Here is a 17,972-nt window from a genome sequence, read left to right on the forward strand (position 1 = left end):
GTTCGGGCTCTTGGACTATTTACCCCACAATGCAGGCACAACGGCCGCTGCAGTCGTAGCTAGTGAATGGACACTGGAGTGCGGCCTGGTGCAGTGGGCCGTGGAAATAGGACCGGAGAACCATTTTCTCTTCCAGGTGTGCCCCACTTCAGCTAGCGTGGGTAAATCGTCATAGTAAAGAAGGTTTAGTTATACTAACCCACTTATAAGAATGAAACATTTAGGCACTTAACCATTCAACGTTATCCAAATATCATACGGCATTATGTGGTAAGTTCTTGTAAAATAAAAACTATAAAAAAAAAATAAGAATAACATTCAAGAAATTAAAACGGAGTGTATTTTTATGTCCACTATAGATAAAATGTATTATTTCGTCTTGAGGTGGTTTAAATTACAATTTAATGGACCCCCTAAACAATTAAACTTTAAAAAAAAATAAAAGTTTTCTTTGAATATTAATTTTAACAATGATTGCCACTATGAAATAAAATAATTATAATATCGACTTTTTTCGTTTTTTGTTCAAAGTCCAATAAATAAATGACAAAGCTCCTGTTGTTTCCAAGTGAATCGAAAAAAATTCACAGAAATTCAATTTCGAGAATCAATTTTTTAATTAACCGCAGATAAGTGAACCTGTGGAATGAGGCTTTAAAAGAATTCCTTTGTTTCGTTTGGATTTTATTTATTTAGATTTCCACCTCATTACCAACAAGTATTAATGTTGCCATATTTCAAAGAAAATGTGGATAATATTTTATCAAAATCGGGACAATCGTGAATAGAAAGTTGGGGTCCAACAGGGGTAAGCAGATTTAGCGATACGAGGGTCCATTCAGGGTGATAACCATTAGAGAACATAATATTGTCACAGTAGAGAGTATCTAAGAAACTAAAAATAGGAGAAGTGTCCATATTGAACAGTTCAAACTTCAAGTTATGACTATATAAAAACAGGAGTGTCCTCTTATTGCCACAACTAGATTATATTATTAAAAATTTAGTTATTTATTCCATTTATTTTTTTTTTAAGTTTTGTTTGCGACTTTTGTAAATTTTGTTTTTTAACTTGCTTATGTTTTTGTACGAAGAGATATTCCTTATTCATTTTATTCCTGGGTTTAAATTATGTATAAATAATTTACTTCGGCAAGCTTATGAGTTTTTTTTTCCACAATGATAATTGTATAGAAATTTATTTCATTTCAAATATTTTTTCTTTGTTGTTTGTGTTGTTATTATTTTGTATAGTATTAGTTTACGGATATTGTTCGAGGTGAGGGGGAGTTACGGTCTGAGTCAGCTGTTACTGCAATGTCAGCTGACTGAGTAGATGAGCTGATTGAAATGTATACATAGACGTGCTGTACTGAATAAAAGTGAGTCTTTGAGATACAACCCAGTTAATCATTTCTCTCTCCCTTTCCTTTTTTTTTTTCATTTTATGTACTCACAAACATTTAACTTAAATATAAAAAAAGGAATTTGTGGTATGTATTTATTTTCAGATTTTTTAGATTCTTCAGGTATTTTGCGAATGCTATGGCTCTCATGTGTGGTTTTTGTTATCAATCAACTTTGAAACGAAAGCAACTAGCTCACCGATCGTCAATAGTTCTATATTTATTTAGAACTACAGATATATGAAATATCTATCCTAATATTTTCTCTCACGGTGAACAGTCCTAAAAAATATTTGAATTGTCGCAATATCTCTGCCGAAAGCAAACTAAGCTTTGGCAACGACCATTGCTGTTTCAGTATTTTCGTCATCTCCGCTATCGGCCGAAACTTGAAACCAAGCTGGAGTTTCTGTTATCACTCTCCCTGGAGAATTTCCAAGTTCCGTTGTTAACTCTTGAATTGAAAACTTGTACCAAGTCCTGTATGTCCTCAGGTCTCGCTTTGTTGGAAATTTCATTATCTATTCCATAAATTAACATAGGACAAATTAAGAATTATTTAATTTATTTTTCTAATTGGGAATATTATCTCAGAAATTTTCATTTTTATTAGAGTTGATTTCATACAAAACTTCTTTTAAATAAAATTTACATATTTATTTATTTATTCAATCGCCAAAAAATCATTATTTTCTTGACCACTTGGATTTGCTTAAGTCTTTATTATAGTTAAGAAGAAGGGGACTAATATTATGTTTTTTATAATTGAAATAGTTTTATAATTAATTATTTCGAGATAAGCCAGTTTTTTACATGAGTGTTATAACATTTTAATTTGTTTTTCGCAATCAATAATTAGGGGTATATATTTAAAGCAAAAGACGTTCCTAATGCTTAATAAGTTATAATTATTGAATAATTAAAATGAATAAAGATAAATTATGTAGAAAATAACCAAAGTAATATTTACAATAATAATAATATGATAGTATAGTATAACGAGTTTCACTTTCCTTTGAATACAACGTTCAAGAGTCCAAGTCCTATTATGTATATATGTGAAAATTTATATTTGTTAAATATTGCTTATGTGATTTCATTTTGTTCTTTTCAACGATCTCAAACGGAAAGGATTTATAATAGGTCTGAAGAAGTCGAAATACAACGAATGAATTGAAAGATGTGTGACAGAAGATTTTTAATGCCTGACTAACGAAGTCCAGGAACCAGGAAAAATTAGTTGATGGGAAACAAAATATTCGAGAATGATTAATATTATCATCAAAGGTTTTTCAAATAATACAAGATATCTTATTCATAATAATTCAATGTTTTTTTTTAAAGATAAATACAATCAATAAGTTAAAGATATTAGGTATAACATTCATAATATGTTATATTGGTATAACATTAGTTTTTGTAAAAGATATAGAGGAATACTACAAATGTCTATCAATGACATCTCACGTTGATAAGAAAAAATAACTTAGGCCTATTCATTACTTGTTGATCGGAACACAATGTAAAGAGAGTGAAAAAAATGGATAGCACTAAGATTTCACCTTTCAATTAACATCCACAGTGTTATTCTAATAATATATTCATATATTTGAAGGGTCTACTATATTTGACATTGAAACCAAATGATCGATAAGGTTAGGTGAGAATCATTCATTTGAATCAATAAAGATAATGCAATAAAATTAACATATAAAAGCTATTCTGTGATTTATGGAAATTTTTTTTTAAGTTATATATTTTATGTTCATTTTAGTGTCCTCAAATAAAGTGTATTTGATGAGTGAAAGTTAATTTTGTTTTTTTATTTCATAATAGATATAGAAACTAAAGGTAATACATGTTTAATTCTTTTTTTTTTTTTAAGTTTGTAACATTTAAACAGTAAATAAAGTAATGGTTTTAACCTATACAAAGTTTATTCCTGTTGACGATTCAATAATGTTCAGAAAAAATGTTCTTTAATCTGATTATTGAGAGTCCTTTAACCTTTTATATTAAAGTGCCCGGGATCCCCAATTGGCCAAAGACGGCCCTACAAGAGAGGACAAAATCGTTATATGGCTTTTAAATATTTTTTTTAGAACTTTCTTAGAAAGCAGACGCGATTGAGAAATAGGACAAGTATTTTAGATTTAAAATTATTTCTATTGTAGAAAGAATGGTCTGGGTAGTGATTAAGAAAGGTACAATAAATGTTTAGCAGTGACAAATCCTAATAATGTTGTACATTTTTTGACCACCAAATTACCATCTTCCTATAAACAATTCCATGCGGTCAACTATTAATCTTCTAACATTATTTTAGTCACAGTGCTAGACAGCAGAAGCATTTAACCATATATCGTTCCTTTGAACACTTTTTCAGTCAAAAGTATAAGCAAGTAAACAAGGTGAAAACATTTTATATTGACAGATAGTTATACACCCATATATAAACCCCATCGTATAGAATAACGTAAAAAGTACTATAAATACAGGGACCTTGTTGAAAAGCGGCCATGAGATGACCACATTACTCTGCTCCAAAAGGGACTCATCAGGGAGGACCCGAATGGGTTGGAAGTAGGCTGCACGCCTTTCATTGCCCCAACATCGGAACCAGGGCGAGTGTTCTCCATAATGGAAGTTGTTCTGCTTGATTGAGTTCTATTCAACTCCCTGCTACTTCAAGTTGAGAACCTCATTGCAGGTACCTTGAATGGGTTGCACTTCCTCGCGTACTCAGGTCATGGACTGGTATGATATAACGTGTAATAGTGCAATAGCCACGATTTTATTTCTTGAACATGATCAAAGAAAAAACAAAAACATTATTATTATTAAGGGTTCTGCTAATTCTTATAACATATTGTCTTACTAAAGACGATACATAACAATAAATTAATGGGTGCAAAGATATACAGTGTCCTATTGTTTATTTTTTTATTTGCATAGATAGTACAGATTAGATCTAAAAAATATTAATTATTTATATTCACCAATTTCTTCCGAATTTAAGGTTTCTATAATAGATTATATCATAATATTAGATTCGGACAAAATTTTAGTCGGAAAAAATCCACTTTCCTACAGTCCCATCTCTAATTATCTTTGAAACAATAAAAAAGGTTAAATCAAATTGAGCTGAACCAAAACAAGCATGATAGGACTTCAACCCTAACCAATCAATAGCAAAACAACCATTTATTACTGTAAATATTTGCTCATCCTGCAGTAAAATATACGTAACTAATGAAATTAAATAATGAATAATTATTAAGGTGGCTGTTAGGAATATGTAAATAGTTAGGAAATTTAGCATAAAACACACACATACACCCGCGCTCGGTAACTTCTTTCGGACCCCCCCTCTAACATAATTACATTAACATAATAAGTCGAAACCCTCCTCCAACCTAAACATCCCCCTACCAAGTCTTCTTTTATGTATTTATATGAACCAGAGAAATAGAATTCATTCATTAAAGTCAGAAAATATGAAGTAACTTCAGCCTTCAGTTGAGTTTTTTCTACTTCGTAAGAAGTTTGTTTCAATGTTGACGAAACATTGTAGTTTACAATAAAAAGTAAATATTAAGGTCTTTATTGATGCCGAGGATATTTATCTTGTGAGACCGCCACGAAATGAAAGTATACGCGTCCAGACCTAAATCTCTTTAACGATCGCATGAATTAGCATATAATACTATCCTGCGTACATTCGCTACGGATTCCTAACTTTCTTGTCAAACATTTATAAATACAATAATAAGTCTCACCAAACCCAAAGGTTCGATGCCGACACCATTCGTTATTGTTATGTACACGGTTCCCCCCATCAAACCTCAAATCCGCAAGGATAGATCTAACATCCATCTACGTTTCTTTACACCTAAAACGTTTAACCGTCGATTAAGCATTGTAATAACTAGTTTCAAATCGTGTAATCCGGCTCTGTGTAGCCATTACAATTTTCCTATAAACTGCTACTTAATCATAACTTCAGGTAATGATTGCTTATCCATTATATATAAATATTTAGGTAAAAATTTAAGTAATATAATAGAAAAAATAATTCAATGATGTTATTTTTCACGCATAAAATTAAAGTAAAATTCATATTAGAAGAAATGATTTATGGTGTTAATTAATTTGGTTCTACAATATCAGTTTTTTATTTATTTTTGTAAGAAGTTTCGGAATCATAAACTTTGTTATTCTAGTCTGTCCTTTTTTTAAGTCGTTTTCCAACATTTTTCTTCACTATAAAAAAAAAATCAAATATCGGTAATTAAAGTTATTCCAACAAAAATGTTAAAAAAATGAATAGGAAAAACAGGATAAAATAAAATCAAATCTGAAATTTAAATTTGAAACCCCAAACGCCATAAAATAATAAAAAAAAGAAGACATAGGAATCCAATAATATGATATATAAAAAGCCAATAATAAACTTAGATTGCTAAACTAGTAATTACAGCCAAACATACAAACATGAAACATGTAAGATTGTTCAAAAACACTTCATTTTTATTTTTATATCTTACTTTATTTTATTTACTTTTTACACTGAGTTTTCTTTTTACACTACACAAGCTTTTACTTAGTTTATTTTTCTAATTTAATTTTAATTATCTGTTTATTTTACTTTCTTCTTATCTCTTGTTTTTTAGTATTTCGTTAGAAACACTAACGACAATTAAAAATTCTAATGAAACAATGCATAAACCATAAAAGATAGAATATATGGCATAGTTCTAAGGAAAAATAATTGTCATAAATGTCTTGTTGTAAATTACAAATATAAATGATTGAGCTTCCTACATCTGAGGTAAGACACAATACGAATTACTTTTTCTTTCTACACAGGAATGCACTACTAACTCACATTTATTTCTGTTTTAGAGGGTTCGGAAAAAAAAAAAAAAAAATCTGAAGGAGATGATTAAGGGTGCAGTCAAAATAGGAACAAAAAATAATTAATAATAATAATGAAGGCTTAGCGAATCTGAATGTTCGATTTCGATACAACCAATAGCTTTATACATATATCCTTCCAGTAATGCCCCTCCAAACCCAATTCTACTAAATCAGTTTTAACGCAATGCTCCCATCTACGTTTCGGTATACCCCTGGGACGTTTTCCCATCAGTACAGTGTTTAGTTACATTTTAGGAACCCGCCCGTTACTGAGCCCTTGAACCTAACACCCCCATCTTATATGCCCCAATGCTGTAACTTAAATTATATTTACCGAGTGTAGTTCCCTTTATTCAGTGTAGTGTAGTGCTCTAAATTCTTCCGTTAATTCATCCTTTTTCGGTCCGAATATTTTACATAAGCTAAGCAGTTTTGAATTGAAAAATAAATAACATTTCTCGCCTTCAACCTCGCGTTTATTTTATTATCAATTTCGTATTTTCTAGTTACCGTAGAACCTAAATACTCAAACCTATCTACCTGTTCAAACTTGTTTCCTTCTATATCTATTTCACCGAAATTGCTCGCGATCCTACTGCTAAACATATATTTTGTTTTGCTTTTATTTATTTCAGTTCCTTGCTGGAGTTTATTAGCGTGGGTGTATTTAGTTCCATACCTTCTTTGTCCTCACCCAATAATACCGAATCATCAGCATACCCAAGTACCGGTATTGTACCACCCAAAGTGAAACACTTTTCGTTATCCATCACACTTTTAATGACGTATTGTAGTGCTAGATTAAATAAGGTAGGTGATAAAAAATCTCCTTGTTTTAAACCTGATCGAACCTCGAATTTCTGAGAATAATGATTACAGATACAATATTAAACGTTTCGATCATGCACATCCGTACGAGATTTATTAACTTCTTTGATATTCCCTGATCAATCACAATATTATAATCCTTCTGATGGTCAATAGAATCGTATCCTTTTTGGAAATTTATATAAAGCTGATAAATTACCACGTTGTATTCCAACGTTTTCTGCAATATTTGACGTAATGAAAAAATTGATCAACAGTTGAACGATTTCGTCAAAAACCACATTGGTAGTCTCCTATAATTTCTTCGGCGTATTCCGTTAAGATTAACGTAAATATTTTATAACACACAGGAAGGAGTGAGATCCCTAGATAGTAATTACAATCCGTCGTCGGCCTCTTTTTCCCAGATCTTTCTTACCAAAAGGTGTATTTTAGATATTCCGATTTCACCACATGCCTTGATTCACCTGGAATATTGTCAGTTCCCGCTGCTTAATAGGATTTTAATTTTGCAAATGCCGACTTCGACTTCCTCCTATCCATGGTTCAGCACTCTGGTATTCGGTCAGAGGAGATCAACAATTAGTTCCTGTATTCAGAATACTGTCAAAGTGCTTCTTAAACGTATCCAATATATCCTTATTTCCATCAATACAGAGCAAAATTCCGCGATCGGTTAACAAAAACAATTTTGCAATTACATACAATATCATGGCCACTTTATCCAAACATCGTACCAATACAAAAGACATAGACAAAATAGAGCTGCAATCTAACTAATGTAGTGTATAAAATTCCCTGTGAAGAGAACATATTATATTATTTTAGAAATTCGGTTCAGTTTCTCAAAAGAAGGGTATAACAGCACAAATATATTTGTACAATTATTTAAAAAAAACCAAACGAAACCCGACCAAACAGCGCATCAAACATTTCAGACAAACAAAACATAGATTTAAATTCATGTTACCCCAACCTCATAAACACAGAAAACATAATTAACAACACTTTAATATAAATAGACTAAATAAAAAACAGAAATAATAATCTTTATAACAACCTGCCTGGAAGAACGGTTACATATTGGGAAAATCAATTCAAACCCACTTTTACTTCCAATTTTAACTTATTCAGTTCTGTCTCGAAACTAAAGTTGTATCACAACAATTTAGAATACATTGTAGTAGAAACATTATATTAAGTAATGTTTTAATTGTAATAATTATCCAGCTTAAATTATACTCTGGACATCGTATTATTACTATTATTATTGGCGCGACTATGGTCTGTCGCGTTGAGAGATCTAAGGCCTCTCATGATGCGTGGTTTTCATAGGGTGGGTTCGTCACTTCCATACCTATTTTTGTGAGTGCCACCCATTGGCTAACGGACCTCACATATCCCCGGAGGAGGTTTTGAGTGAGTATTGTATAATTATATGCTTGAAAAAATCCCGGATAGGGCCGGGGACTCGATCTCGTAACCTTTGCGTTGGCAGACAGGCGGTTTAACACGCCTCCAATTCCACTTCCATACAAGATTAAATTATACTCTGCACACCGTAGTTTTCTAATAATTAGTTAATTAGTAATAAATAGTTCTTTCTTTTTCATTGTAGGACATGACTACGCAAACAATAAAGTTGCGAAACGACGCCCCAACATAGTTGTCCTATCGATTGATCCTCAATATCCACAAAAAATACATATTATTAACAGTAAAAAAAAAATGTATCAATAATGTATTATCATTATAAAACTTTTTTCCTCTCTCTTTAGAATGTATATGCAACAATGTTAAACAAAACTCCTACGTTTTATTTAGAACTTGAAGCCAAAGCATTTTAAATTTTACTCAGATTGTTGAGATATTTTATTTCTTATACCTTTAAAAAAAACCATTAGAAATAGAAAAAATAAATAAATAAGAGAAGAGTGGACTAAGAGATGGTCCTAGAAAGAGAATGGATTTAAGAGGCCTCCTTAGTCCCGTAGGAGAGCACATATTTCCTTATTTCGTCGCCTTTTAAGGACGCCACAAGCCAACTCCTTAATGACCTCATATTTAGTAAGAATTTCTTCCTCGTGTGTTGAAAGCAGAGCGAGATAAAGCTGATGTGCCGTGGAATTCGATTATGAGCGGTCGGTTCCGTTATTTTCGTTTAATGCGAAATCGATGGCTGACGGGACCGTAAAATATAAATTTTTTTTTATGCAGTCTCGGCCCCTCTTCCAGTCTCTCGCGAGAGGTCTTAAGAATGGAGAAAAAGAGGAGGATATCCGATGTAGTGTCAATTAAAATATAATCTATCTATTATTGTTTTTATTTGACTGAATAGTGTATAATTATAATTATATAATATAGAATTTTTAAATTCTGAGAGCTATTAGTCCATACTTATTTCTTAAAGGCATACGTTAGTAGACTTTCCTATTCAACTTCATAACGACGCTAGTGCGGCCTCTAACGCTCAATATGGACAAAGAATATGTCAACAAAGAATATAAATAAAATAATTTTAGAAGAGAAGCAAACAACTTTTTTACAAAATAAAATTTTATTAAAAATTAAAAAAATCATGTCGATTGACCTATCTACTGTTTTTCACCATTAAAGTGTAACCTGATTGATATCTTTCCCAAGCCAGCTTCTCAATAATCAATATGGTATGTAAGTATCTTTTTTCTTTTCTTTCTTAAAATATTAATTAATCTCTTTAAATTCCCGAATCAAAGGTTACTATTTCAAAAATAAAATCATCCATAGAGACCTTAATATTCCATGTGCAGCGATCTAGGGCGAACCAGATATCAATCCTTCCATAGTAAACTCCATAACCACTCAAACTAAATGGATATTTCGAGCCTTGCTTCCTCCTCTACTTTTAACAAATCTCAATGGCGCCTAAAAGAAAAAAAAAATGGCCTCGAGACTTTAGGAAGAAATGCTACTGCATTGCAGCCATTAGATAGTTTATTCACAATGAATAAATGCATTGAAATGCATCTATGCTACTGATACTGGATATATTTTCATTTAATATAGTAGGAGAAAAAAGTCAAATTTTCATTTGCCAAATTTATATTCTTATGCGAATATCATAAAAACCATTACCCCTACGAAGATAAGTGTCATCAACTACTTTATAGTAAGTTATATTTCCTTTATTTTGAGTGCTGGCATACATATGTCTTATGGATCTAAAGATATATTTTTTTCAAAAATCAAACATTTTATACCAAGAACTAGAAATTAACAGTTTGTAAATTTATTTTGTCAATATCATAAAAACTGCTACTCCTACTAAGATAAATATTATAAACAGCTTTATAGTAAATTTAACTAGCTTTAATTTCAGCGCTGACAGACATCTGTTCGTCCTATGGTTTCTGAAATAAAGATTTTCAAAACTCAAACTTATTCTCCGAACAACTATAAATCAATTTATTTTAGCAAAACTCATGAATTGGTTTAATTGGATTGCTAATAGACATCTGTACGTCACATAGTTCCTGAGATATAGATTTCTCAAAATAAATTAACCAAGTATTGATATTTGTATAGATTTTTATGAAATGTTGCTTTTTAAAAGGCTATATCTCGAGAACTATTGGACTTAAATAGCTCTATTAGGGCTAATATTTCAGCAAATTTACTCTTCTTTAAAAAATGTTCTTTTAGATTTTCTAGTGTTGTTGGTAGTTTGTAAGATATAGTCCTCCGAATTAAAAATTAATGTTTTTTTAAGGTTTTAAAACAGCCCTTTATTCCAATTCCCGATATCTATACTTGGCAGATTCATCAGTTGTGACTAGTAATTATACAATCACAAAAGTAGCAACATTCTTGCAAATTATGGGAGATTCCAGAGAGCCATAAAAAGTCATAATATATTAGTTTTACAAGTGAAACCCGCCTTCCACTACATATATAATCTTATGTAAGTTACGGTATGAGTCAGCTGTTATTTCGATGTCAGCTGACTGAGGAGATCAGCTGATCGAGGGTATATAACAGATGTAACAAACACAATAAAGTCAGTGTTTTACAGCAGTACAAGCGAGTTAGATCTTATTCCTTCTTCTTTTTTTTTTACATTTTGCTTTTGCCAATACTTAACTTGTATACATGTATATATACTATGTATGTATATAACCTTAATATACATAATTACCATATTGTGGTTTCGCTCAACATAGGAACTGATCACCGAGGTATCATGTTTCGCTAATAACCAAATTTTACCTACTGACCAACACCACAGGTTAATGAACTAATACGAACTAACTGCAGGCGTTTTCATGAAAACTAGTCGAACTCGAATAACAATAAATTAGCCCTGAAGTTTTTTAGTTATAAGTATAATTTTTTTTACGTACTACATGAAAAACCTCCTTAGAGAGAATCGACGCTAATCACATTTTCTTGTAAAACCGATGAAGGTATAGTAAACATATAAAATACTTACATCAATAAGAGTGAAAGAATTAGTAAATGAAATCAATGAATGGGATTTAATGGAAGATTCGGTCCTATTGAAATGACTATTTATTATCTAAGCCGTTCCCAACCCGAATTCATAACATTTTATTTTCTTTCAGATTTTAATTATGATGGTTTTATTAAAAAAATTAGCAATATTTTGTTTATTTTTCGTGGAAAAGCTGTCGTCAATAACGAAGGGTATAGGAAAGTTGAATTCTGCAAACAGTTTTTTTTTTTTCTCATAAAAAAATAAACAAAATTCAAAGGCTAAATCGCTAATAAAAAAGTGTACCAAAAAAACAACAACAACAACAAATAAACAAAATTCAAAGGCTAAATCGCTAATAAAAAAGTGTACGAACAAAAAACAAAATCCTACAACAACAACAACAAATAAACAAAATTCAAAGGCTAAATCGCTAATAAAAAAGTGTACGAACAAAAAACAAAATCCTACTCGCACCATTTTTTAATATACAGAGAGAGAGTGAGTTCATTTCTCTTTGATATGAATAAAAAAAGAAACGCCTGACCAAACTAGGCGGATTTGAGTGCATTTATTTACAGTATTAAATACAAAATATAATTTTTTTAAAAAATGCATTAAGCTTGTTGATTACTGTACTTTTTATAATGATCAGTATTTAAATGTCCTTCAGTACCTTCCCAACTTGGATACTTCAACCCTTGGGTGGAGATTTATCCACTAGCCGATTTTAATTATGTTAGATATATTAATTACAATGTGCAACTCTGTAATCATCATCAATAATTAACAAACCTACTATACAAACCAAGAGAAATTTTACATACCTTAGCACACCTCATTCACCCCACACATACAGAACAGAATACAGATCGTCAAGTCAACATCATACCAACTCAAACACATCATCTATACACCAGGGCTGTTACTCAGACTCAAACTCCTCATTTACAAGGCAAATACGTTTTCTATACACAACAGCCCTGAAATCACTACAACAATACCAGAACAGCACACTACAGAAGATTTGCAGAGGGACATCACTAGAAGAGAGACGTAACATGACGCACATTCACAACGAACTACAGCTAGAAACTATACAACAGCAAGTTCTTCGACAGCCTCCCTGTTCCCTTGAATCCAATCTTCCGATCAGTCACCCCATCCCCCCTTCCTGGGAGGTGGTAGGGCAGGAAGGGCTCCAAAAACCCTATAAACATCACCCTTTAACTCCTTTCTTCTCTCGTCTATAACTACTAATTGTTTTATATATAAGAAGATGGTCAGGGTTGCGGTCAAAAGTGAAACAAAAATAGTTTACAACTATTTTGATTTGATTCAACTAATTGTTTTATTTTCTCTTCTTTATTTAATAATCACGCGGAGGCCCCCCCCTCCAATTTCTTTTACAGTGGGAGTCTCACAGAATGGACCATTCAAACCACAGATGTATGTGTATCTCATTGTTACACCTTCAAGTACCAACGGTAGAAAAAGGTCTTTTTTTTTTTTTTTTTTTTTTTTGCCAAGACTCCCATTGGAGTCCTATACTGCCTAACCATGGTTGGGGGTCAAAGTTCTTCATTTTGTGGGACCGCCACTCAATGAAAAAAGTCAACATCCCAGGCCGGATTCGAACCGGCACCGCCAATAAACATCAAATTGGTAAGACTGTGTCTTAACCACTGAGCTATGGGCGGCCCAAAAAGGTCTTTATCTAATTCGAATTATATAAAGGATGCGAAATGCAATTTATTAATTCATATTCTTTTTTTTCTGTTTTAGAGAGATCGGAAAAAAAAACGTAATCACCTTTATGATCTTTCTAAAACATTTTCGATCGCGTTATTTATCTGAACGTCCTAAATATTGTTAATAAAATCAATATAGCCATAAAGTGTATGAGTCTGTATTCCTTTCAAATATAAGTAGCTACCCATCGACAATCGTTACAATACCTCCACCCACTTGCTTTTTCTACATGAAGGGTTTGTTGCAGGGATGCAAATGTTTTTAAGGAAATACAGTTACTAGACCAAGGGTTGTGCAAATAGGTGAATTATTTGGTCAGAACCACGCTCGACCGCCAGATTTTTACCCAATTAAGGGTACCCATTTTATGAGGCTAGGAAGACCCTGGAGGGCTCTCTAACCCACCTCTCTAATACAGTAAAACAGAAAATATTTATATGTCACTGTGCACTGTACTTCAAACCTGGGTACATAGATTTTGTTTGTCACAGTGCCTTACTAATGAGCTACTCACTTGAGAATAATGTTCGGTTCTTGCTTATCTGAGATCTCACAAAGATCTTAACCGATTTAAACTTTTTTTTTTAATGTTGAAAGGAATATGGTCCGGGTGCGGTCAAAAAAAAAAAACTCAAATAGTATATTTCTACTATTTGAGTTTTTTTTTTGGCTCATTAAAATAGTATATTTCTACTATTTGAGTTTTTTTTTGGCTCATTAAAATAGTATATTTCTACTATTTGAGTTTTTTTTTTTCATCTTCAAAAAAAACTGGAAGATTATTGATTGACCGTGTGAATCAATAATCTTCCAGTTTTTTTTTTTAATGTTTGATATTGCCCTGGGAAGGTTCCTAGCTATTGAAATCTTAGATTTATCCAGTTGATAAAAAAAGTTACAAACAAGATCAAAGTTTATGGGTGCATAACTCAAAATGTATTCATTTTCCATGTACTGTGTATAAGCTAAAATGATAGGTAATGAAATTATCTAAACCAAGAAGGAAAATACATGACCTAATTTAGAAAAGTGGCAATAAAGATATCCCGGATTTTTTTAAAATTATTAATTATATACACCTAGTAGAAGTGGTGAAGAAGCTATACTGAATTATTCTTTTTTTATTTATATGCTATTTTATTTGGAGCACGGTTTTTGTTTTCTGTATTTATAGTTTCCTTATTATTACAGATTATTCACTGTTGTCAGTAGATTGATAATTTTCATTTCTAATCTTTATTTACTATTATTCAGTAAATTTTATTCTGCGTTATTCATTTTTTATAATATTTTTTTTTATCTGTTGAATTTCATTATATACATTCAGTTATGACCATACAAATCAAAGGAATTTATATTTAATTCAAGATAGATATCTGTTGGTACTTTCATCTCGTTATTGACATATTATAAGTATTTTATAAAAAATCTCTTTTTTAATTTTCATCCTTTGTTCATGTATTGTAAAACATTGTTCATATCTTCCTTAAGGTAGGGCCTTACAATATGTTTCAAGTTAGTTTAGCAGATATGATATTGTAGCTCTCTGTCGTAAGTCAGGATTAAGCGTAATGTGAGAAACTCCTGGTAGAGTGCTATCCTCATTAAATTTCACGACTCAATTTGAATGCGCTAGGATTATCGCAGATTATATTTTGACACATCTCATCAATCACTGAAATAAACCCGACAGCGGGTAGTGTCATGACAAAAGGCTTTCAACATTCAAAGGGAGCGACTGTATTCAAGTACATATGTGGGTGATTTTCTCAAAATTGTTGGAATATCGATAAAGTATATCATGAATTCAGCCGTTTTCACTTAAATCATTTATTGGCTTGTTCATTAGTTAGTAGGTATCAAATTCGATTCATAGAGGTTTATATCTTTCTCGTTATCAATTAAAAAATAAATTTATTGGAGAAGGTAAATTAAGAAAAGGAATGAATAATGTCGTTATTTTATCGAAATAAATTTTTATTATTAATAAAATAATAGTTATTATTTTCCTTCAAACCCACTACAATTATACTAAAATTAAAAAAATACAAAACTCAAAAAGAAATCTTTTCTCACATTTTATTATTACATACGTTATAGTAATTACTTCTTCTAATTAAAATATTTAATTATTTTAAGCCTTCTTCAACCCTGGGATCTTCTATTACGTGGGAATGCGGGGATGGTTGTTACGACCCTGGGTTTTAGTAGAACATCCTATTCCTTTGAAATACTTCTAATTTCTTTGTCGACTATTAAGATAATATTAACAAAGAAATGATTATTTAAACTTTATTGGGTAATTAAGTAGTCTTTGGCTTGAAAAAATGAAAAAAAAAATAATGTTAATATATATATAAACAGTTGACCGTATAACTTAAAATATGAAGATGGTCTGGGTTGCGGTCAAAAAAGAAGAACAAAATAGTTTTCAACTATTTAATGTCCGACGTTTCGCCCCACTTTACAGGGCTGTTCAAAGCGATAGTTTAAACAGACATGTAATGGCGAGAGGGATGCGCTGGGATCTCTTGAGCTCTGCTCTACCCTTCACACGTGGGGGATAGAGTGGGCTCAGCGATCCTCAGGTCGATTGTGTAAATATTGTATATATTACTTTATCTTTATGTTATTTTATTTATTTATTTTTCATACAGATAGTTTGATTATGTTCATCTTGTCTATTCTTTTGTTTGTATATATTTTAAGAGAGTTTTTTATTTTTTTTAATTTTATTTATTTATTTTATTTTTTTATTTTAATATGTATGAGATCATTCATCAATATTACCTATTGCCCACAACTCTGTGGCAGATTGTAATATCTATCAATAAATAAATCTATCAAATAAAAAAAACAAAAAAAAAATGTGGAATAAGTGGCGCGAAAAACGTCGGACATTGAATAGTTGACAACTATTTTATTCTTCTTTTTTTACCACAACCCTGATCATATTCTTCATATACTAATGTTAATAATTCATCCATTAGAAAAAGGTGAAATAATAACATATTTGAAAAACGCTTTCAAAATGGCGTTAGGCGACAATAGAACGAGTACATTCCAAGTTAGTTCCCGGCTCCTAGGTATCTGTTATTCAAGTTATTCAAACTTAAAGGAAGGATTATTTCGAGGAATCACACGTAAGTTTTGTATTATTTAATTGGTTCCCCACTACTTGATGTCCATGTCATCAAATGAAATTGTTCATTACACACGTATGTTTGTCAACCTAATGATTGCCTGGACTTTCAGTTAATGATAAATATAATATAATATTTTGCGTTTAATTTTGGCCACCTACCTCTCTGAGCAGCTTCCGAATATAATTCCTCAAATGTCGTCAGGGACAACTTGCTAAGATGAAAGAGTCAATTCTTGAATGAAGGAGATGAGAAACTGTATGAAATTGAAAGAAATATTTTGTGAAATTATGTCGACCGATTACTATATTCGGTATATTAGATACGATAAGAAAAATTTTCATTGAATATTATTAAATTAATTCCTGAGTGTTGAATGATTTATTTCATACATTTACTGGAATATATTCCACGAAGAAATATAATTCTGGAACTAACATTAAAAAAAAACCTTTTCTTTTGTTTGATGAGAGGTTTTATACAAGTACGTTTACATGCTAATCAAATTTAATTCCAGGGAAACCTAAGCCGCTTGGCTTGTTTGTATTGGTATATTTTTGTAAAATATGATGGAATTTTTAACAAATTTTTTAGGGCTTTGTTAGAAATATTTAACAAAATGTTTAAATAAAATAAACCTATTGTGTGTAGACAAACCTGTCCGACCCGGGCAAGGGGGAAGTTCAATTTCCTGCAGGACGGGTCCTTCAGAGGGATCTTAAAGGAACCTGTAAACCCTTTCAGAATGCCTGAAGAAATTTATTATTTTTTTAAAACTATTTCGCCGGTATTGCACATTTAATAGTCAACAATTTTTTTTATTTTTCAACAATTTTGTGGGTTATATTGCAAAGCTTATCTCCGTACTTCTTTGATATTTTTCTCTAAGAAACTTAACAAATTTTGATTTGGTACTAGTTGATGTCATAGATACTATTTATTAAAAAAAAAATAGTTTAACATTATTCTAAAACGTATAAAACTTACACTTTTTACGAATTCTGTTATTAAAACTGATTCATGGTTTTCTAAAATTTAAACCCAAAAAATACCGATTAGTAAATTAGTTGAATCGACTGTATCTCCAAGAATAAGAGGGGGGAAGGGGCGTAATTCGTTAATAGGACCAGAGCGACTCTAATATTGTTTTTATTATTATTATTATTCTATTAATTGTTTCATTTTCGTAGTTTTTCGTAAATTTTAAAGATATAGAAATATGGAAAAAAGATTAATCACCGAATCGAAATTAAAAAAAAAAAATCGAAATATCAATAAAAAAGAGGATATAACTAACAAATAATATGGTAGAAAAAAACAACCAAAAGACAAAGAGACTGAATACTGATTTAGAAATATAAATTATATGAATTTTGTTTTTCATAAATTATCAAGTCATGTATAGGTATACTAAGTATGTGTAATGATATGACAAAGCTACTTCGCTGTATA

At 31.0% G+C, this 17,972-nt stretch overlaps 1 protein-coding gene across 1 annotated transcript in view; it reads right to left on the reverse strand.

The window, feature by feature from the left end:
* Positions 1-17,972, reverse strand: part of LOC106677375 (uncharacterized) — a 206,629-nt gene that overhangs the window by 182,158 nt on the left and 6,499 nt on the right. The window lies entirely within an intron of this gene.

The sequence above is a fragment of the Halyomorpha halys genome, unplaced genomic scaffold (genome assembly GCF_000696795.3).
Source record: "Halyomorpha halys isolate HHAL.00 unplaced genomic scaffold, Hhal_1.1 Scaffold95.1, whole genome shotgun sequence".
In the NCBI taxonomy this organism is placed as follows: Eukaryota; Metazoa; Arthropoda; class Insecta; order Hemiptera; family Pentatomidae; genus Halyomorpha; species Halyomorpha halys.